This window comes from Geotrypetes seraphini, chromosome 2 (genome assembly GCF_902459505.1).
Source record: "Geotrypetes seraphini chromosome 2, aGeoSer1.1, whole genome shotgun sequence".
NCBI lineage: Eukaryota > Metazoa > Chordata > Amphibia > Gymnophiona > Dermophiidae > Geotrypetes > Geotrypetes seraphini.
In genome coordinates, this window is record NC_047085.1 from 153,297,592 (window position 1) to 153,321,820 (window position 24,229).

Sequence of the window (24,229 nt, forward strand, 5' to 3'; positions counted from 1 at the left end):
TTAAAAAAATCAAAATATGCTTCGAACAGTATGCTGAAAAATCAGACAGAAAAATGGGATCCTGAGGGGCAGCCACCTCCAGTTGAGCCATCCTGGAGCTCCTGGAGGATTTGCTAGGGTTGGCAGTGGAATTGCAGCTGCTTATCACTGGGGATTCACTTGCATTCTCCCTTGGGCCCTGTTTTCGGTTGGCCCTGGCTAGATATGGCTACAGAATCCCCCAAAAAGGCCTAGGAGGTCAATTCCAAAATGACCTCACCCCCTTCACACACCACATGGAACATAGCTGCTCGCCATTCAGCCATCCACTGCCAATGAGGCATGAATCTGAAGAATGTAACCCTGGGGAGTCTATCTGATAGGTTTCCTTGCAAAAACGAAGCTTGCAAATGCAAAAAAATAACTTTAAATTTAAAACAGGAATATCCAAGTTGGCTGCTGCAGAAGCGATTTTGTGAATAAAATGACCTGGGAAAAACTCCAGGATCCTCAAACCACAATGATTTTAATATTTCTAGGGTGGGAGACTCAAGGTTAACTATATTTCAGCAGAAAATTCACTTTTCAAGAACCCCCACCCCACCCCAAAAATTAATCTCACAGGCTGTCAGCTTTGTACTCACTGTGCCATGCTGTGCTGTGGGCTGCAATGGAGAAGCTGAATCAGCATTCAGGGAAATCCTCTGCCTCAAACAGCCCAGTAAATTGGAACTTCTGGTCTTCTGACTGCCTCTCCAGTTCAACACTACTCCACTTTCAACCAGAGACCTCCCCTGTGGACTCAGGGGTGGGGGGATGACACAGTTGATCTCGATCCTGGAATCACCTCCACGAAGCCACGCAGCCTGCACTCAAACCCACTAGCGGACAAAACTGGGGTGAGTCACGCTCCTAAGGGGGAAAGCCCTGAGCCCCGATCCATCAAGTAGGCTGTCCAGGGGGAGCACTGCCCAGCAGCCATCTCCCTGGAAGCAGACTGAACTGACCAAGTCTGCAATCTCCTGCACGAGGACTCGACAGGGCACAATGAACATCAAATTAAGGAAAAGAAAAACGAGCAGCAAAGACAAGCTCGTCTGGCTCATAAGAAAGCAACTGGCTTCCTGAGGGCAGTCCTTGAGGAGCTTCCTACAAGCAGTTTGGCGACGTGAGGTGCATAACCCACTTGTTCAGAAACAGAGAGGGATTGTACAAGAATTACTCATTATGTACTGTATGTTTGTGGTAGATGTGCGAAACAGTCTCTCAGAAGTGGTGGAGATAGAGACTTTGTCTGAATTCAAGAAAGCATGGGATAAGCATGTGGGATCTCTTAGAGAGAGGTACAGATAATGGTTACTACAGATGGATAGATTAGATGGGCCATTTGGCCTTTATCTGCCATCATGTTTCTATGTTTTAAATCCAAGGGTGGTGGATTGATGGAATATTAATATATTTTAAATAAATAAATAAAACCACAAAAGGCTTGGATTATACTGGGCTCAGAGATCAGGAAATAACTATGGGATGTGAAGGTTTCCCTTATACTTTCCAAACCATTCCAATATTTAACACACTTAGGGCCCATTAAGCTGCGTTAGTGAGTGCCATGTGGTAAATGCCCCCAAGTTCATTCAGTCCCTATGGGTTTCTGTGCATTTACCTCACTGGTCCACACTATTCGACTTGATAAAATAGTCCTTTAATCAGGGCTTGACAAATTCCAGGTGCCAGATTACCATGGCAACTAGATATTTTCTTCAGCACCTAGGATTTCCATGGCCCTTTAAACACATACACACACACATGTGAGCCACATGGTACCAGAATTATCATGCTGGCCTTGTGAGACTAGACAAGACAAAGGTAAAAATTCCTGCAATGCACAGCTCAGATTCAGACAGAACTGCATGCACAATACAGGGAAACAGAAGCTCCTATTCCAGCGATAACTGCAACGGTGGCTGCAAGAAATTAATCTCTTTCTTTTTTTTAACCTACATAGGAGAGAGCATGCTCCTGAAGTAGCCACATACATCCACGTGAAGAGAGGTAAAGCTGACTGACTTGTGCAGGGGTAAGATGAGAGTTTGAAGAGCTGGAGGACAGACTTGCTAGTTGAGGGTTGCAGGGATGGGAGGAATGGGAGGAATGGTTGGGGGTCCAACTACCTTGCTGGATCACAAGGAGTTTCATTGGTTCCATTGGTGGTGAAGGCTGGTTGGGCCGGGTCCAAGGATAGATGATTTTTAAAGAGGCAGGAAGACTAGGAAGGGTAGGGAAGGGCAGGGTGAGTGAAACTGGATGACAAAGATTATGAAGGGAGAGAACAAGAATGAGATTGTAACTTTATGTTTACTGATTGTATTTTTAATATGTTGTAAACCTTCTGTGTCACTGGTTAGTTATGGTATAGACCTGATGTGTAATTTTATGACAGAGATGGAGGAAGAAAACAACATGAGACTGGGTAACAACAGGGTAGTGAAGGTTAGGGTACTATTGGGCAATGACAGGGTGCAGGAGAGGGATAGCTAGCTGATTATTTCTATCAATGGCCTTTAAATATCTATTGAACCTACTTTACTAAGCTTTATTTTCTTTTGGACAAGGAATGGGAACTCAGTCTTAGTAAATCAGGCCACAAAGGTGATGCAGTAGACATCAGAAAAGATCCCCACAACTTCAATGGAGACAGTGGGATTGGGAGCTGAGCTGCTGGCTCCTATATCCATAAGAACATAAGAATAGCCTTTCTGGGTCAGACCAATGGTCCATCAAGCCCCGTTCTCATGATGGCCAATCCAGGTCACAAGTACCTGGCCAAAACCCAAGCTGTAGCAATATTCCATGCTACCAACACAAGGCAAGCATTGGCTTCCCCCTTGTCTTTCTCAATAACAGACTATGGACTTTTCCTCCAGCTACGCTATCTGCTCTTACCACATCCTCTGGCAACGCGTTCCAGAGCTTAACTACTCTCTAAGTGAAAAAATGTCCTCTTATTGGTTTTAAAGGTATTTCTGTGTAACTTCATCGAGTGTCCCCTAGTCTTTGTAATTTTTGATGAGTGAAAAATCGATCCACTTTACCCGTTCTATTCCACTCAGGATTTTGTAGACTTCAATCATATCTCTCCTCAGCTGTCTCTTTTCCAAGCTGAAGAGCCCTAACCATTTTAGTTTTTCCTCATATGAGAGGAGTTCCATCCCCTTTACCATCTTGGTCGCTCTTCTTTGAACCTTTTCTAGCGCCACTATATCCTTCTTGAGATAAGGAGACCAGAATTGAACACAATACTCCAAATGAGGTCACACCATGGAGCGATACAGGGGCATTATGACATTCTTAGTCTTGTTAACCATCCCTTTTTAAAAAAAATAATTCCCAGCATCAAGGACTGCACATATTTGCAAAATGATAAGAATATCAAGTTTTCAATACTGCATAGGTCTAATAACCCATTCCTTTTCAGGGACAAAATAAACTGCATTACGAGAAGAAATTATAGCATCATGGGAAAAAAAAACAAAGTGGTAAGGAGCATAATCCTTGCAATAGAAAAACAACCAAAAACAATTTCAAGCAACCAGTGGTAAAATTCTTAATCAGATAAAGAGGCCTGCATTGCAAGAGAGATGGTTCTAAATATGGCAAAATCTAAACAAACGCAAACATATTTAATATGATCAGACTCTACAGATGTGGGAACATAACCAGCAGTATTAACGAATCCTAGTAGGGTGCTACATTTATCATGGAAATATGAGATACAGCTGAGTATAGACATACTCATAATGCTGCCAAGCGGAGTACTGTAACATATTTCCAGGACTACTACAAAATCTATATTCACAAGAGAGAGAAAGCAAATGACATTAAGAATAGACTCTCTGACCTCTCATATCACAGGTATGTAAGGAACTACTGGAACAACTCAATTCCCTGGTCACAGCAGAGAAGATTTTAAAAATTATGGTGTCTCATGGTTAAAATTCAGGACTGAAAGAATTCTTTTTTTTTTTTTTTCAAATTCTTTATTCATTTTTCATCTTACATCAAGTACACAATATTACATCATTTAAAACTTTTACACATCACTTGAATTTCTTTCTATTGTCATCATAAATACATAAATTTATTCCCTCCCCACCCACCTTTCACACAAAAATTTCAATCAAAAATATCATATAAATATTGTATTCTTATCTATTGATTAAACCTTTAATAGAACTTTATACCATCCTCCCTCCCCCCCTATGTATAAATATACTGTCAGTGGAAAATGATGTCTAATCATTACAATAATTTGTCAATGGCCCCCAAATCTTTTTAAAATTATTATAATTCCCTTTCTGTATAGCAATTGTTCTTTCCATTTTGTAAATGTGGCACAATGAATTCCACCAGAATGTATAGCTAAGGTTATTGTAATTTTTCCAGTTATTGGTGATATGTTGCATGGCGACTCCTGTCATAATCAATAGAAGTTTATTATTGCTTGATGAAATTTGACTTTTTGTTCTCATTGATATACCAAACAGAATTGTATCATATGATAATGCTACATGGTTTTATAATAAACAATTTATTTGAGACCAAATTGATTTCCAAAAGGCCATGATACAGGGACAATAAAATATTAAATGATCTAGGGTCCCTGCTGCGAGCTTACAATGCCAGAATGTATTAGACTTAGAGCTATCTAACTTTTTTAATCGACCTGGGGTCCAAAGTGCTCTATGTAACAAAAAGAACCAAGTTTGTCTCATAGATGCGGACACTATGCATCTCATTCTCCAAGACCAAATTCGTGGCCATTGAGACACAGAAATTTGATGCTTACCGTATTTTCACGCAGATAACGCGCACCCGTGTATAACGCGCACACGGGTATAGCGCGCAGAAACCACGATATTATGTATAAAAACTTTTGTATACCGCGCTCACGGGTATAACGCGCATGCTGCCCGACTGTCCTTTCGCCCGCCCCGACTCTCCTCTGGCCACCCCGACTCTCCTTTCGCCCTCCCCGACTCTCCGTGCGCTGTCCCGACTCTCCGTTTACCCGCCCTGCCCTGCCCCCCCCCCTGCAGGACCACTCGCACCCCCACCCCGAAGGACCGCCGACTCCCCGACAATATCGGGCCAGAAGGGAGCCCAAACCCTCCTGGCCATGGCGACCCCCTACCCCCACCCCGCACTACATTACGGGCAGGAGGGATCCCAGGCCCTCCTGCCCTCGACGCAAACCCCCCTCCCTCCAACGACCGCCCCCCCCCAAGAACCTCCGACCGCCCCCTCATAAATGCTTTTATTAGAAGCTTATGGCTTGCCCACTAAATATCCTCCCTTCTGGAAGACACAGCATAGAGTCTAATAAGAGCCCACGAGATACAAAAGTTTTTCTACATAGTTCCCACCCCGCCCGACGCCCGATTCACCCCCCCCAGCAGGACCGCTCGCACCCCCACCCCGAACGACCGCTCGCACGCGCTCCCACCCGCACCCGCGATCGGAGCAAGAGGGAGCCCAAGCCCTCTTGCCCGGCCGACTCCCCGACAATATCGGGCCAGGAGGGAGCCCAAACCCTCCTGGCCACGGCAACCCCCTACCCCCACCCCACACTACATTACGGGCAGGAGGGATCCCAGGCCCTCCTGCCCTCGACGCAAACCCCCCTCCCTCCAACGACCGCCCCCCCCCCAAGAACCTCCGACCGCCCCCCCAGCCGACCCGCGACCCCCCTGGCCGACCCCCACGACCCCCCCCCCCCCCTTCCCCATACTTTTGGTAGTTGGCCGGACAGACGGGAGCCAAACCCGCCTGTCCGGCAGGCAGCCAACGACGGAATGAGGCCGGATTGGCCCATCCGTCCCAAAGCTCCGCCTACTGGTGGGACCTAAGGCGCGTGGGCCAATCAGAATAGGCCTTGGAGCCTTAGGTCCCACCTGGGGGCGCGGCCTAAGGCACATGGGCCCAACACGACCATGTGCCTCAGGCCGCGCCCCCAGGTGGGACCTAAGGCTCCAGGGCCTATTCTGATTGGCCCACGTGCCTTAGGCCCCACCAGTAGGCGGAGCTTTGGGACGGATGGGCCAATCCGGCCTCATTCCGTCGTTGGCTGCCTGCCGGACAGGCGGGTTTGGCTCCCGTCTGTCCGGCCAACTACCAAAGGTACGGGGAAGGGGGGTGGGGGTGTCGTGGGGGTCGGCTGGGGGGGCGGTCGGAGGTTCTTGGGGGGGGCGGTCGTTGGAGGGAGGGGGGGTTGCGTCGAGGGCAGGAGGGCCTGGGATCCCTCCTGCCCGTAATGTAGTGCGGGGTGGGGGTAGGGGGTCGCCGTGGCCAGGAGGGTTTGGGCTCCCTCCTGGCCCAATATTGTCGGGGAGTCGGCCGGGCAAGAGAGCTTGGGCTCCCTCTTGCTCCGATCGCGGGTGCGGGTGGGAGCGCGTGCGAGCGGTCGTTCGGGGTGGGGGTGCGAGCGGTCCTGCTGGGGGGGTGAATCGGGCGTCGGGCGGGGTGGGAACTATGTAGAAAAACTTTTGTATACCGCGCTCACGCGTATAACGCGCGAGGGGTATGCGCGGTAGGTAAAAACGCGTATAACGCGCGCGTTATATGCGTGAAAATACGGTAATCTCAATGCTCCAAATACAAAATTCTACAAACTCCTTGTCCATTGGATTACGATTTCATTGAAAGGCAAAGCATGACTCAGCAGTTTACCATGGAAAACTATCTTCTTCTTTAATCCCACAGGAACACAAAGACTCAGAAGAAGAAGCTCTTTCCAAGGCTGTTTACTTTTGCTTATTTAAGATTATATTTTATTTGCAATTATTTTTGCATATATTTTATGTTTAAAACTTTTTATTAAACAGATAGAACTATAATACATATTTTAAAGTCAATTTTGCCCTTGTTGAACACTAACCCCCCTCTTCTACGAAACTGCGCTAGCAGTTTCTAGAACAGGGAGCCGCACTGAATGGCCCACGCTACTCCCAATGCTCATAGGCACTCAATGAGCGTCGGAAGCAACGCAGGCCATTAAGCGCGGCTCTCTGTGCTCTCTCTGCACTAAAAACCCCTAGCGTGGTTTCGTAGAAGAGGGGGTAAGCATCAGGGGGGGTTTGTTCAAAACCAACACGCTGAAGTAACATCAAAAACGTAAGCAGAATAACTAAGCCAATTTACTTATTAGATTTGGTGCTGCTGCAGAAGTATTGTGTTATGGTCCTCTATGTTTGCACTTAACAAATTTGAATTTGCAAGGTCCATATTAAGCAGAATTAAGTTACTATTATGTTATAACATAGTAGATCACAGCAAAATCGGTCACCTCGGTAAGGATATATTGCGCAAGCAATGAACACCATGACCTCCTTTGGGAGTACTCTCTGTATCAAGGACAGCTTGTTATTGCCTGTCACCCATCCGACCCTCTACCTTTCCACGTCTATCTTTGTAATTATCTATATAAGCCCCTGTTTCTCCCAGATGCTGACAGAGAGCTCATAACATTATTTTATTTGTTGAGGACCAGAACAGGAGCTAACTTTTTAGGTCTGGGCTCCATAGCAAGCCTGCATCAGACTTCCACTCGCTCATCCATATGAAATCAGACCACACCACTAGTTGAAAGAATAACTCCAATCTTTATTTCTTCTTGGAACGCAGAAGAGGCAATATGCTTGAAAAATAACAATTTCTTTTAAGAACTCCAAAATTATGTACATTTTCCAAATTAAATGTAAATAGTTCAGTTACACTGAAATCCTCCTTGTTGGATGGATCCAGCTCCAAAGCCCAAAAGTTGGTGTGGGATAGATCTAAACCTAAATCGAGTTTTCAGCTATGATCAGTTGGGTTGTACTGCCCAAAAGACAGCTTACCACCCAGAGCTATGGCTTAAGACTCCTCTGGAGTGATGTCATTTTCCTGAGCCCATTTTCCTGAGCCCACCTTCCAGGGAGTTAAAGAACTAGGCTTTTCACATTACCCTTGTGTCTTCTGGAAACTGCTAGAAACCAAAGGCAGTTTCAAAAGTGCTTTAATGTCTGAAGCTACTCTCCCATTCCCTTGAAATAGCTCCCAATATCAGTATGTTCATTGCTCAAATACCCTACCACCTAGATCCCATGGAGTCAGCATTTCCATTTGGACTAGCTACCATTGGACTTGTAGCTTGCCAGACACACTTGACTGTACAGTTGTCCACACTGAATTGTTTAAAGAATTGTTTAAAGATAGCACCTCAAACGAGTAATTATATAAAGTAGTGCAATTTATTAAAACTTGATATGTCAGGCTTGTACAGATCACAACAGTTTATATGTAGAAGATGTCTCTCATAAAACTGCACAGGGGTATACATGTTATCCTAGGTGATCTACTACTGGCCTGGACTTTTGTTCATTTTATTTCATTTTAGCTTAACTTTTAATCTAATTTGACTTTTCTGCTAAGTTGGGTTTAATTTTTGCCTTTCTGCTTTATTTTTATTTTATTTTGTACTTGATATTGTTTTTATTCTCATATATTACTGTATTTTTCGCACTATACGATGCACCTGACCATAAGATGCACCTAGGTTTAGGGGAGGAAAACCAAGAAAAAAAACCATTCTGAACCAAATTGTGTACTAATATATTTAATAAAATATACCAGGCTCTGCACCCAACCCCAACCCCTCATTGGCAGGCTATGCACCCTGTTCCCCCTTCCTTAACAGGCTCTGCACCCAGCCCCCTTCCCTCCTTGCCCTGCAAGGTTCCGAACCCAGCCCCCTTTCCTCCCTGCCCTACCAGGCTATGCAGCCAGACCTTCCCCCTGCCAGGTTCTGCACCCTGTCCTCCCTTCCTGCTGGCTCTATGCTCTGTTCCACAACCCTGCCCTGTACCTTGTCCCCCCCTCTGGTGGTCTAATGGTAGGCCAGGATAGAAGGGATCCATCCCAGCTGACTAACAATTTTTTACATCCCCTCTCCCCCGTACCTTTTAAAATTCTGGTGCTCCAGCGGTGTATCAGCAGGAGCGAGCTTTCTGCGCTCCTGCCCCTCCCTCGCTGGATGGATGCCTCGTCATATCTTGTTGCCAGCGGCGCACAAGGCAGGAGTGAGCTTTTTGCACTCCAGCCTGGCCCTGCGCCGCTCCCTGAATGGCTGCTGTCAGTTCTCACGGGACTTGCAAGAACTTATAGCAGCCATTCATGGAGCAGCGCGGGGAAAGGTTGGAGTGCAAAAATGCTCGTTCCTGCCTTGTGTGCCGCTGGCAACAAGATATGACGAGGCATCCATCCAGCGAGGGAGGGGCAGGAGCGCAGAAAGCTCGCTCCTGCCGATACACCGCTGGACCACCAGAATTTTAAAAGGTTCCTGGGGGTGTAAAACATTGTTATATTTGCTCCATAAGACGCACTGACATTTCTACCCACTTTTGGGGGGGAAAAAGTGCATCTTATGAAGCGAAAAATACGGTATATATTCATATACATATATTATATATTTCATATTCTTTTTTTCATTGGCACTTTAGTTTAGATTGTGAGTCTATTTGGGACAGAGAGGGAAGTTCTCTGTGCATTCAATACATTACATACAAATTGTGATCCGCTTAGGTTTTTAAGCAGGATATAAATGTTATAAATAAATAAATAAATAATGCATCTGTACAGGGCACTGGCGAGATCTCACCTGGAATACTGGGCAGTATTCCAGGTGAGGTCTATAAATGGCACCTAACTTGATAGGCACCTAGGAAAATCAGCACCTACTGAATGTCAAAGTTAGGTGCCATTTGTAGAATCGCGCCAATTACTACTACTACTATTTATTACTTATATAGTGATGGAAGGCGTATGCAGTGCTGTACATTTTGACATTTAACAGGTGGTCCCTGCTCAGAAGAGCTTACAATCTAACTTGGACACAGAGACACGACATGTAGGGTTGAAGATGCAGAACCCAAGGCAAGAGGAGTTGAAAACACCCTCGAAGAGGTGGGCCTAGTGGCACCTAAACCAACTTAGATACTAGTAGGCATGAACAACTTAGGCATTGGTATATTAAGCCAGGGTTTTCTTGGCCTAAAATACTGGCGCCTAGCTGAATCCATGCTCAAACTCTGTCCCTAACCAGGCCTACTTGCCAGTAGGTACTGGTAGGTACCTTTGTGTAGACACCTACATCAAAGTTGTAGGTGCCTACTGGCTAATTAATTTTTTTTAATTGTTTTTAATGGTGCTTTCAATCAGCAGCGCCAATTAAGCCCTGATCTAGACACCTACATGTAGGCACCTTTTATAGAACCAGGGCCACTGTGTCCAGTTCTAGAGGATATATCTGCATAAAAATACAAAGAAACTGGAAGTGGTCCAGGAATAGGTTAGCAAACTAGTGCAAGGACTATAATATGGCATATGAGATGACATAAAGGACCTAAATATATAAGGACCCAATATTTAGCTGGTGCCAGGCAGCACGCAGTCCACCTGACACCAATGCTCAACTTGGTTATTCAATGCTGGGCTGTTTCCGGTGGCTGGCATTGAATATCTGGGTTTATTTTGACCAGCTCTAACTTAACCAGCTAAGTGGATATTCAGCACTGGCCAGTTAAATTAATAGCAGACAAAGATAGGACTGCTATTTATGTGGTCTGATTTGCATGCTAAACTTAGCTGGCCAGTGTTTGAATAAGTGCAACATAGCTGGTTAGCAGCCAGCTGCTAACCGCGAATGTTCAGTGGAGATACCCAACTATCTCCCACTGAATATTAGCATTTAACCTGGCAGATTAAATAGAACTAAATATTGTGTATGGGGGGGTTATACGAGGGACCTTCAATAATTTTTGTTTGATTTTTCAATATAGTCCCCTGTTAGTTCCTTACATTTCATACACTTTCCTTGCAATGACTAACCCCTTTGAAAAGAATTCTTTTGTATGACCTTCAAATCAGGACGTCACAGCTTCCTTGATGTCTTCATCACTTGAAAACTGCTGTCCATGGAGAAATTTCTTTAAAACTCAAAACAGAAAATAATCAGAGGAAGCCAGGTCAGGACCGTAGGGTGGATGGTTCAGCTGCTGAAACCCACATTCTCAGATGGCAGCCTGTGATTGTCATGACATGTGCACCGGCGCATTGTCGTGAAGAAGCAGCACGCCTGCTGTGAGTTTTCCTCATCTTTTCTCCTTGATTGACTCCTACAAAGCAATCATTGCATTGGCATAACTCTCTCCGGTTATGGTTGTCTTGCGTGACATAACTCCAGAAGCAAAAGTCCTTCATCATCCCAGAAGACAGTTGCCATGACTTTGCCTGCAGATTTTTCTGTCTTGAACTTTTTTGGGGTGGGAGATAACTTGTGCTTCCACTGCATTGACTCCATTTTGGACTCAGGATCTCTGTGATAGACCCGATTCTCATCTCCAGTCACCAAGGGATGAAAAAAAAATTCACTTGATCTTCATGAAGCATCTCCAAGTTCTCCTGAAAGCACTGGAGCCTTGTGGCCTTCTGACATGGCGTCAGCATTATTGGAACCCATCTTGTACTAAACTTGGACATGCCCAACTTTTAATGAATGATTTTCCAAACTTTATTTGCCGAGATGCCCATTTCTTCAGCTATTTGGGAAACCTTTAATTCATCTGTCTGGCAAAATTAAATCCTCAACTTTCTTGCACATTTCTGTGGAAGTTGCTTCCACAGCCCATCCAGTGTGAGGGTCATCTTCAATGGACTCTCAACCCCACTTAAACTGCTTGCTCTAAAATTTTACTTTGTAGTATGATACGGCAGACTCATCATAAACTGGAGTCATGTATTCATGGGTGTTCTTTGGCTTTTCCCTTCTTTTGTGAGAAATTTTTATCACTGAATGGTACTCCAAATCTAGTAGTTTCTTACTTGATTCACATGAGGATTATCCTGACAACCTGTCTCTTGGAATGTTAGACTCGCACTGAGCTGCAACTGTGTATGAGTAACCTTGAGACATGTCACAACATGCAGAGACTTGTTTCAACATGCTTGCTACTTTCTTTCATATTCAGGTAGATAAATTATTGAATGCCTCTCATATTGAATGTCTATGAAATGCTCTTTAAGTATATAAAGAATCATCCATAGAGACCAAAAAATTATATATGAAATCTCATATTGTTGGCCAGAAATTCTCACTCGAAGCCACACCTTCCTCTTCTGCCAGAATCCTGCTGTTTTTTTCCAGTACAAGGGAATGTCTTCTATGATACCCCATCAACTCTACAGGACAGCTGTGATTTCCTTTGTCAGTGTTGAGATCATGACCTGTAAGAAACCTTGCCTCCATAGCAGCCACCATTCATTCTCTGTTTCTGCCTGCACGTGAGCTTGCTCAAAACATGCAGACAGGCCCAGCTCTGAAACTGATCTCATTCATCGCAAGATCAGCACCAGAGCCGGGCTTACCCATGCTATTTTCAGCATGTTCATATGTAGGCAGAGAAGAGAAATAAATGGCCACAAGATTTCCTGCTGCAGATGTCCCATAGATATATGATATCCATACAAAGAGAAAAACTTATGCTGCATTAGGGAATACATGAGGAGTTGAGCATGATATCAAAGGCAAGAGATGGGATTTGAATCTGAGGGGAATGAGAGCTGATCAAGGAGAATGAGTTCATAGGTCCTGCAAATGGGATACCTGGAAAGGAAAAAATGAAGATTCAGAAGAGAGCATGGGGTACAAACTGGCCAAAAGGATGCAAAGAAAATAGGTGATTTGATAAGGCTAAAAGAAATGAGTGGAAATGAGGTCATGAATGAAAAATGGGCACTCCTGGGAGAAAGAGACCTGGTGATAAGAGAAGGGAAAACCTAAGAATGGAGTGGAAAAGCAAGAACATAGAGAGTACACAAATGATAAGAGTGTGTGATGCAGTGGTGAAAGCTATAGCCTCAGCACCCTGGGGTTGTGGGTTCAAATCCATGCTGCTCCTTGTGACCTTGGGCAAGTCACTTAAGCCCCCCATTGCCCCAGGTACATTAGATAGATTGTGAGCTCATCGGGACATGGAAAAACGCTTAAGTACCTGAATAAATTAATGTAAACTGTTCTGAGCTCTCCTGGAAGAACAGAATAGAAAATTGAATGAACAAAATAAAGATGGGGGGTAAGATACCAGAAATTTTGACTGGGTTTAGGAATGATAAATGAATGACGAATGTGAGACTGAGTGAGTTGTAGAGTAGGAGAATGACTGGCAAATGGTAGGAAGAGGGAATCATGGGAGAAGGTGAGAGATACAAAGATTGACGCTGAAAATGCAAGGAAGAAAGAGAACGCAGAAATGCAGGGGAAAAAAAAGTTTTAATGCCACCACTGCCACGCACAAATCAGAGAAGAGTGAGAGGGGTGGCAAGGAAAGGTGTGTATACTCAGAGCAGCATTAATTTACAGACATTACTTTTGCCAATATAACAAACAAAAAAAAAATTGTTTATTTATTCTCATTTCTAAACTGATGTATTATTTGGTTATCTTAAAACTAATAAACCCAATTACTGGCAAAGAGGAATTATGGCACTGCAATCCTATAAAGTTTCTTGTAAAGCACATACCTGATTTTACCCACAAATGTTCCACATTAAATCTAAATCACTAAAAAAAGGGAGGGGGGGAAAACGTAATGAAAATAAACATCCAAAAAGTGCTTCAATACCCAATTATAAGCCAAATAACTCTCCAATGTCAGCAAAGCTGCTTGATATTATGAAACAAGTCGCGACCTGCAATCAGATGGCTGGAGACGTTGAAAACAACCATGGGGATAATGTTGGAGGACCTTTCCGGAATAGCACAAAACCAATTTCTTTTTAGATCCACAATTCATCAAGTTGCTAGGACTCGAGCACGAGTCAATGGCACCTAACAACAACCATTGTTTTCCTTATTATCCAACTTTCCACTTATCTGACAAGAAGTCAGTCCCATTTATGTTGGATAATAGAGACTTTACTGTATATCTCTACTAATTCACATAACTCTATTTTATCTGCTATAAATTAATATATAGGTATTCTTAAGATGCAGAGAATTGAGTTCAAATATGAATTTTTGTTCTACTTTTAGTAAATGGTTATCCATTATTACCTCCTCTCAATGACAATTTCACTAAAGAAATCCATACCTTCAAAGTTATGGCTTCTTTCCATGCAGTGAGCTACAAACCATTTGTCTAAAATATGGCTCTTCAAACAATCTCTATGTTCTATAATTTTTCTATGTTGTATAATTCTTGTCTTCAAATTTCTCTTCATTTCCTCTATACAGTACTCCCCTGAAATTTGTAGGGGTTCCATTCCAGGAACCCCTGCAAATTTCGAAAAACCGCAAAGGCAGGGGAGACAGGAGAGGGCAGCTGGAGCGCCAGTGGGTGAAGAAAATCACTTGCGATCTGCTCCGACCGCCTCTTCCTGTAGTAAAGTCAGGCCACACCAATCAGAAGCTGCTTTTGACACACAGCTCCTGATTGGTGTAGCCCGACTTTACTACTGGAAGAGGCGGTCGGAGCAGACCGTGAATGAGTGAGTCCACGATGCACGAACTGCAAATTTGCAGGGGAACACTGTATATAAAAGCTTACAAGGACATAGGGTTACTTATATCTTATCATTTGTCTCACAATTTGAAAAAAATCACAGACAGCACACAATCCTATGAGCGTCAGAGCATTTAGCACTCTGGGCTGCAGTAGAAACCTCTACCACGGCTTAGTAAAAGTGTGGGGGGGAGGGGGAGTTTGCAGATTTATTGCATATGCTACTACCACATGTGAAATATCTCACAACGTTTTTGGATCTCACATTAACAGTTGGTAGAGCTGATGATGAAATAAACTTCAGATTCCTCCTTCTAGGGTATGATATCAATTTCTTTTCCATGAAATAATCCATGCTCTGTAAAATCTTCCAATGGTTTCTCAAGATCTTAGCACTATTACTACTGAGATATATAAAATGTAGAGTACATACATCTATCTCTTTGGCTTGCTCTCATATACTATTTTTGAATAGTATTCTTTTGGGTGTGGAGCCCATTGACATCATTTATTGAGTCACAATAGTTGTCATGTACCTTTTCTTTTTATGTGTCCTCCTTACACATCCAGGGTGGGAGGGAGGCAGATGGGAAAACATTATAATTATTATTCATTATATCTATTTTATTGAAATTATACATGTGATTTTATTTTCATTAGTTAAGGGGAGGAGGGGGTGAAAATGTTTGTTGTTGAAATATTTGTATATTTAAAGTGCTTTTGTTTGATTCGTTTATGTTTAAATTCACTGTATTGCACTGTTAATAATTGAAAACTTATAAAGATTTACAAAAAAAAAAAAAAATAGTATTCTTTTGATATCCCTTCTCATTAAATCTTCTTTTTATGTCTTAGACCCTGTCCTCAAAGTCTTTAGTGAAAGAGCACAATTTCCTTAATCTGAGGAACTGGCTGACAGGATGATTTTCTTTTTATGATCTATTATGAAAACTGCTACAGGATAACAATTTGATGGTGTCAGTTGGCTTGCAGTAAATAGATGTCTTGAAACCATCCAGTTCCTTTGAGATAAGGATATCCATGTAAGAAATTTACTTATAAAGTATATTTAATCTGAAACTGAAGATTTACATTTCAGCACTCATAAAAAATTGGAGCAGCTCTTCTATTCAACCCTTCCACAACAATACATCACTGATGTATCTGTTCCCAAGTGCAATATTTTCTTTATATTCATGTTTCCGTTACAAATGTCTTTTCAAAATTTGAAACAAAAACACAAAATGAAACTGGCAAAATGTTGTCTTATATGAACTGAAGATATCTTCAAATTGTGCTCAGAGATGTACCGTATTTTTCACTCCATAAGACGCACTTTTTCCACCCCCAAAAAGGGGGTGGAAACGTAATTGTGTCTTATGAAGCGAAGATACAAATTTGTTAAGCCCACTGCCGCCATATCTTTTAAACCCCCCCTGCTGGCGCATATTTTAACCCACCGCCACATATTTTTAACCCCACCACCACCGCAGCTTTTTTTTTTTTTTTAAACCCCGCCACCACCGCATCTTTTAAACCTACCCACCTGTTGGCATCGTACCTGGTGGTCCAGCATATTTCCCGGCCAGCAGCGCACAGGCCAGAAGTGCAGAGATCAGGAGCAAGCCCTCCGCGCTGCCGCCTGAGCCCGCACCGATTTCTAAATGGCTGCAGTCAGCTCTTGCGGGACTCGCAAGAACTCAAGAACTGACTGCAGTCATTCGGAGATCAGCACGGGCCCGAGCGGGAGCGCGGAGGGCTTACTCCTGATCTCTGCGCTTCTGGCCTGTGTGATGCTGGCTGGGAAATAGATGAGACAGACATCTAAGGAGGGAGGAATTTAAAAAGGTACTGGGGGGGTATGATTAAAGGTACAAGGGCATGTGGGGGGATGATTTAAGGTACAGGGAGGTTCGTGGGGTTATTGGGGATGATTTAAGGTACTGGGGGGCATGTGGGGGGTATGGGGAATGATTTAAGGTACATGGAGGGGGGTACATGGGGGTATGGGGCCTGCCTGCCTGTCACTAGACCACTAGGCCTGCCTGCCCTGTGCCCTGTCCCTGCCCACCCTGTGCCCTTTCCTGGCCTGCCACTAGACCACCAGAGGGGGACAGGGTACAGAGCCTGGCAGGAAGGGGGACCAGAGTGCAGAGCCTGGCAAGGAGTGTGGGGTTGGGTGCAGAGCCTGGCAGGGAGAATTTGGTTCAGAATGATTTTTTTTCTTGTTTTCTTCTCTAAATCTAGGGTGCGTCTTATGGTTGGGAGCGAAAAATACAGTATATAATAGACCAAGCGTCAGATCATGCCCGACTTAGAGAGTTGCGCAGGGAAGAAATTAAACCCATCCTGACTGGAATCATACCTGTTCCCACCTGTTCCTATAAACTTCAGAAGTAGTTATTTCATTTAATTATGCTACGGAATTAAAGACTCTGGTAGAGACCCATTTACAAATAAGCAAAGACATTTTATTAATTTGGAAATATTAATTGGGTAGAATACATACTTTGTAAATGGGTCTCTGCCAGAGCCTCTAATGTAAATATAAAATATAAATACTCCAGCTGATGAGGACCCCCAAACTATGTCAGCTGAGGACTTCCTCTGAAGGTAGCCAGGGGTCCCTTTTGCTAAGCCTGGCAGGCAGCAGTAGCATCCCTGAGTCACAGATGCTGGCACTAGAGAGCTGCACGGGAACGGGGACGACAGGAATCCCGCGGGACCCGCGGGCATCCGGCGGGTTCCCCCTTCGGGTCACAGGGATCCTGTGGGGACGCCCCCTAGGATCGCAGGAATCCTGTGGGGATGCCCCCTAGGGTGGCGGGGATCCCGTGGGGACACCTCTGAGGGTTGCAGGGTTCCTGCGGGGCTGGATGTACTAAGTCGCGCGGCTTTTCACCCTACCTGCTCTGCTTGCAGCACAGAGCCGAACGAAAGTCTTCCCGACGTCAGCGCTGACGTCGGGAAGACTTCCATTCGGCTCTGTGCTGCAAGCAGGGCAGGTAAGGAGAAGAAAAGTAGAGTAGCCTCGCAACTCGAGTGGCTACCAAGGGAGGGGGCGGTCTGCCCCGGTGCAGCACAGCCGGCCAGGAACGGGTGGGATTTCTGTCCCCGCGCAACTCTCTAGCTGGCACTTCAGTAGCTCAGGGATGCTGCCAGCGACTGTTGTGTTTGGTGGAGGGGAGTTCTGGCCTTCTTTGGAGGAAGTCCTCAGCTGGCAGTGCTGGGGACATGAGTCAAGCCTCCTTCATTTGAAAGGAAACTTTACAATGAGAGGGCATAGGATGAAGTTAAGAGTAATCTAAGGAAATACTTTACAGAAAAGGTGGTAGATGCTTGCTCCAGTCAACCCCACTTCCCTGATGTTTTTCCCTGTACCTTTTCCTTTTATTTTTAATATTGTATCCTTATCCTTTCTCCCTTCGTTTCAATTTTTGGCTCAATAGTTACTTTTAGTTTTGTTTGTCTTTTCCCCCGATTTTTAACTAATTTTTTTAACACTGTAAAGATGTAAACCGCTTTGGTAGGTAAAAGAGGTATATCAAGATGTAAAACTTGAAACTAGATGTTAAACTGAACTGCCAAGAAGCCAGACACTACATATAGTGAAATACTACATAAACAGTGACACTTGTCCCCTAGTAATCTGCAAAATATAAAGATAGCAGATGTAAATTTGAAAAAACTGACGAATAACAATCACCACTTTACAAATTAACATATAGAAATAAAACAAAAAAAATGGAAAATACGAAAATACCATTTTATTGGACAAATCCATTTTTCAATTAGATTGAACCGCAAGATAATAGAAGAATAAAAATCACTAATCTAATGTAATGTAATTTCAGAGGCCAAAACCTCCTTCTTCAGGTCAGTACAATATACTGCTGTTATATCCTGTCCTGACCTGAGGAAGGGGATTTGGACACAGAAAGTTAGTAAAAAATGTATTAAAATTAGTCCAATAAAAAGATTACGTTCTTTCCATTTTCTGTTTATAAACATTTATCAATACAACTACAATACTACATCTATTTTATTCTAAAGCAACAAGAAAAAATTTTCTATCTTTTGTCGTTTCTGCTTTAATTATCTTCTCTTTACATGTTCTTTCTATCCAGCGTCTGTTCTCTCTCTCCCTTCCATGAAAACATCCCCCAAATCTACTAGATCCATCTATCTACCACCCCAATAGCCCTTAAGGCTGCAGGAGCCACTTATATGGTAGAACAAAAGGGTTAGGGAGGGTTTTGGGGGTGCACATTTTTCACCATGAATGCAGTGATTAGAGTGGCTTATGGGCCTGGATTCTCCTCTCCATGGTTCACTAACCCATCCCCAAGACCACTTAAGCCGTCTCTATGCAGCTCTACTAGGCTTTCCTATGCCAGGTTGCCAGGTGCTGATGTTCTGGAGGCAGTGATCATTGGGGCAGTGTGTGGAGGTCTGTATTTGTGTCTGCTGTGCTTATCTGATCACTTTGGATACCTTCTTGTGACTTAGACCTGGTTTTAGATGTCCTAAGTCACAACATCCACTTTCCATCTAGGTAGTATTGTAAAACTTTCAGTTATACATGCAGTACGACTGAGTCTAGGACGGCCTACGGCCCGCCTTAATCCCACCCTCAACACTCTTCCTGACATGCCCCTTTTAGCTCTGGTCGTTCAGCAGCACTGTGAAAGCCTAGGTCATTTTTAAATACGTCTAAAACCCGGTTCGATAACTGGCACTTGGATGACTTGTCTTTCAGATCGTCCAAGTGCCGATCTAGGCTGGGTTTTAAATGTTTTTCTGTTTCAGTTATGAGCCCCATAATGATCAAATGTACATCTTCCAGAATTTGTCTCTTTATTGATAAATTAATCCAATTATAACCATAAGAATCATTAAATAAAAATGTCTTTAAATCTTTCATGAAATGATTGTATCCTAATACACATAGGAACAGGTTCATGAATAATTATTCTATATGATGGAACATGTAATTGGTCTGAGAGACCTAGTAGGAATATATGGAATTAAGGGCTCCTTTTACTAAGCCACGTTAGGGCTTTAACGCACGGAATAGCACACGCTAAATTGCCCCGCGCGCTAGACCTTAACGCCAGCATTGAGCTGGCGTTAGTTCTAGCCACGTGGCGCAGATTTAGCGCGCACTAAATGCTGCATGCGCTAAAAACGCTAACACAGTTTAGTAAAAGGAGCCCTAAGTAATGAGCTAAATAAATTGGTTTGCCAAATTTAAGAACTTTATATACCAAAAGAAGTAGCTTATAAGTAATTCAATGTGCTAAAGAAAGCCAATGGTCTTTATTCCAGTAAAGGGGTAACAATCATTTCTCCAAGCATTATAAATCAAACATATTTCAGTATTTTGTATAAATTGTAACCCATTTATTAGCATATGGGAAGCACGTGATGATCCCAAAAGTACTGTGAAATGCCCGAGCGCGTCCCACAATAGTGCCTTTTTAACCTATGGTAAGCACGCATTGATGCTTACTGCAGCTTAGTAAAAGGACCCCCCACAGATGTCATTCAAATCATACACGCCAACATATTTGTTCCTCTCTCTAATCCAAATTCACCAGTTTCTAGGCAAGCAACTGCAACAGCTCTGGCAAGAATGGAGCACAGCCAGAACAGGCACTTCAGCTCCTCCTAATTTCTCTGTGGAGGTGGCAATTAATGAGCCTTTAACAGCCCTTAAAGTTTTGTTGTTGTTTTTTTTCTGGCATCTGTTTTGTGTAAATTGTCCAAATACTGGCCCTCCTACATACTGAAATCACACCTTTTTTTTTTCCCCCCCATACGCACACTTTTATCAGCCTCTACATACATTTCTCCAGATTTCCAAATATATTTTCCCGTCCCTCATATACTGTCAACTCCTACACTAAAGAGTCTCTTTTGTAGTTAGAATAATGTTTGCCACCAATCGCTCTGAAGCAGCTTTGAAAAATCAGTGCCTTTAAGTCACTTTTAACATAAACATACAAAGAAACAAACTACTGTAAATTCAAACACAATCAATTTTCTACTCAAATTATAAACCTTTCAGGCCTCTGTCTCTCCTAGAGTAATGTCATTGCAACTTTTTCTCTTAGATGCTATTCCCCCAATAATCATCTGATAAAGGGTTTTTCTTTCATTCTTGCATAAGCTTTTCCCACACTTGTCACTATAATATAAGCCCCAGTCGGCCAACCTGCTCTCACACCTTCACTGTGCCCCACTCCCCAACCTGAAGCTGCTCCACAACCTGTTTCTTTTCCTCTCACAGGATAGATTTGCAAATTCCTGTGGATATCCTGAAAACCAGACAGAACATAAGCATGGCCATATTGGGACAGACCAAAGGTCCATCAAGCCCAGTATCCTGTTTTCAACAGTGGCCAATCCAGGTCACAATGCCTGGCGAGATCCCAAAAGCCTAAAACAGATTTTATGCTGCTTATCCTAGAAATAAACAGTGAATTTTGCCCGTAGCTGTTTGTTTGGGCCACTGCGTCAGGCTTGGCGGTGTCTCGTGGGGTTTTGGGGCCACTCATATTTTAGTTCAGTTCTGTTGCCCTTAGTGGGTAATGCGGCTTTCACGATGGGCTTAAACGATGGGCTCAGAGGGGACTTTGAAGGTGTGGGGCACTTTCTTGGGGCGGACAATATCCTCCTTTCTTTCTCTGCTCTTCAGAAGTCCTGGTCCTTGCGTGGTTCTGATTATTTTGCTTACCGGCAGCTCTCCCATTATGTTGCTTCTTTACCCAGGAAGTCTTTACATCCAGCATTTCTTGCCACCTTGCGGGACTTCTTTTTTGATTCTGACTGGGACTGGCTTTTGGTATCCCAGTATCATCGCCGGCTGGTGGCTTTGCAGCCACGGCGGGATTATCATCAGCTCCTATCCTTGTGGACTCGGGACTTGGGTTGTCACCTTCTGGTGGCGTCCTTGGTTCCTCTGGTGCAACAGATCTCTCGGGTAGTGCAGAGCGCTGAGCTCCAGGAATGCCAATTTCAGGTGGTTCATACAGGTTATATTTCTCAAAAACAGGCCTTTCATTTTGGGTGTGCCCTTACCCCTACTTGTCTCAAATGCCGACAGGTTGATAATACTTTAGTGCATGGCCTTTGGTCGCGTACATCTATTGCTGGCTTTTGGCGGGAGGACCGCTGTTATTTACAGACTTGAGTGGGCTATACTCATCTTTCCCAGGTTGAGGGGATTCTTTTCCTGACTCGGGGTCATTTGGGTGGGTGTTTGGCAGGTGATAGTCTACTTATCCGCAAGGGTTATGTGGTGGGAAAGAAGTGTATCATGAATCACTGGCTTCAGGACTCCCCACCCACCATTTGGTATTGGCGCAATAACTTCCATCTTTTAATGGTGTGGGAATCTATGTCAGCTCGGTTCTCTCGCAAGTGGAGCGAGATTTTCTTGTCTGTTTGGGTATCTTATTTGGATACCTTACCCACTATGCTTAAAAGTCAAGTGGCCCCCCTTCTGCCAGCTAACTGAGGGAGGGATAGAAGGTGGGGGAGGGGGTGTTATCTATAGGGGGGAAATAGTTGAGTCTGGGTTATAAGAACCCACGCCCGGACTCTATTTGTCCCTATTTGTTTTCCTGTTTTCGCTCTTAGCTGTTTACATTTGAGTATATTGGAAAATGTAGTATCTGCTGCTGTCCCTGTATTTTGCCTGCTTTAATAAACAGTTTGGGGGGAAAAAAAAACAACCCAGTGGATATTTTCCCTAGTCCATCTTAATAATAGCTTATGGACTTTTCTATTAGGAAATTATTCAAACTTTTTTTAAACCCTGCAAGCTATTTTCTTCTTGGAACATCATTTCTCCACATTGTTTTTTGTTTCTTCTTGGAGGGTGGTGGACACATGGAACGCGCTTCCGGAGAATGTGATAGGCCAGAACTCTGTACAGGGTTTGGATAGGTTCCTGGAGGATAAGGGGATAGAGGGGTACAGAAATAACTTGAGGTAGGTTATAGAAGTGGTCAGAAACCACTTCACAGGTCGCAGACCTGATGGGCCGCCGCGGGAGCGGACCGCTGGGCGAGATGGACCTCGGTCTGACCCAGTGGAGGCAACTTCTTATGTTCTTATCATTGGGTCAATTCTTGTTTTCATCGAGCTAACTATTTTCACCACATTCACTGGCAAAAAAATCCAGAGATGAGTGAAGAAATATTTTCTATAGTTTGTTTTAAACTTTATTTCATGCACCCTAGTCCTAGTATTTTTAGAAAAAGTAAACAAGCAATTCACATCTACCCATTCTACTCCATTCAATATTTTATAGAGCTCTATCATATCTCTGTTCTCCAAGCTGAAGAGCCTTAGTTACTTTAGCCTTTCCTCATAGGTAAGTCATATCATCCTCCTTATCAATATTGTTGTCCATCTCTATACCTTTTCTAATTCCACTATATCTTTTTTGAGATGCAATGACCAGAATTACACAGACTATTTGAGGTGCTGTCACATCACAGAGTGATACAAAGGCATTATAACATTCTCAGTTTTGTTTTCCATTCTTTCCCTAATGATTTATACCATTCTATTTCATTTCTTTGCTTGAAATACACTGGTGTGCAATTTAAATTATGAACAAGGGAATATTTAAGCCAATTGACCGCTTTTTGCATGCCTTTAATCCTCCCTCGTCTCACTGAGCTTCAGAACCTAGTGCTGCTATCTGTAGCAAAACAGCAACTTGAGTATTCCAAAGTATACCTTAAGGGAAAGTTTCCCCACCACGTAAGTATTTTTAAAAGCAAAACTGATAAAAGAGCTATCAATCTAAAATTTGCTGTATACAGGTCTACATTTAGTTCTCAAGTTTTGCCTGATACAGATTAGCACATAAAAGATTCTTATTCTTCCATCTATCTAGGGCAGACATCCTCAAGTCAGTCCTTGGGACACACCTAGCTAATGAGTTTTCAGGATACCCACAATGAATATACACAACATAGATTTGGATGCCCTACCTTCACTGCATGCAAATTTATCTCATGTATATTAAGTGTGGGTATCCTGAAAACCTGAATGGCTATGTATGTCTCAAGGAGAACCCCTGATCTAGGGATATCAGTCTTCTGTCCGCAATTATTTGACTATATAAGGATATGTAAAGCACTATGGGCTCCTTGTACTAAGGCGCGTTAGCCGTTTTAGGGCACGCTAAACGCCAACGTGTCCATAGACTATAATGGACAAGTTAGTATTCAGTTAAAACGGCTAGCGCACCTTAGTAAAAGGAACCTATATAAAATCAACGTAACTTTCTTCTTAAATCCCTATTATATCTTAAGGCAATTTAGGGCTCCTTTTATGAAGCCGCGTTAGCGGCTTTATCACGCATGACTTTTAATCACGCGCTAATCCCCGCGTTAGCCAAAAAACTACCGCCTGCTCAAGAGGAGGCGGTAGTGGCTAGCGCAGCCGGCAGTTTAGCGTGTGCTATTATGCACATTAAACCGCTAACGCGGCTTCATAAAAGGAGCCCTTAATGTCAGATCCAAACAAATGTGTATACAACAGCGTTGAACACTGTACCAAGGCTCTTCCATCTGACCACTGATATTAGAAATCGAAGTACTCTGAAATCTGTAATCAGAACCCAATTTGTA

General features: G+C 43.5%; 1 protein-coding gene across 1 annotated transcript in view; it reads right to left on the bottom strand.

Moving 5' to 3' along the window:
• MTCL1 (microtubule crosslinking factor 1) overlaps nt 1–24,229 on the bottom strand; it is a 398,239-nt gene that overhangs the window by 319,189 nt on the left and 54,821 nt on the right.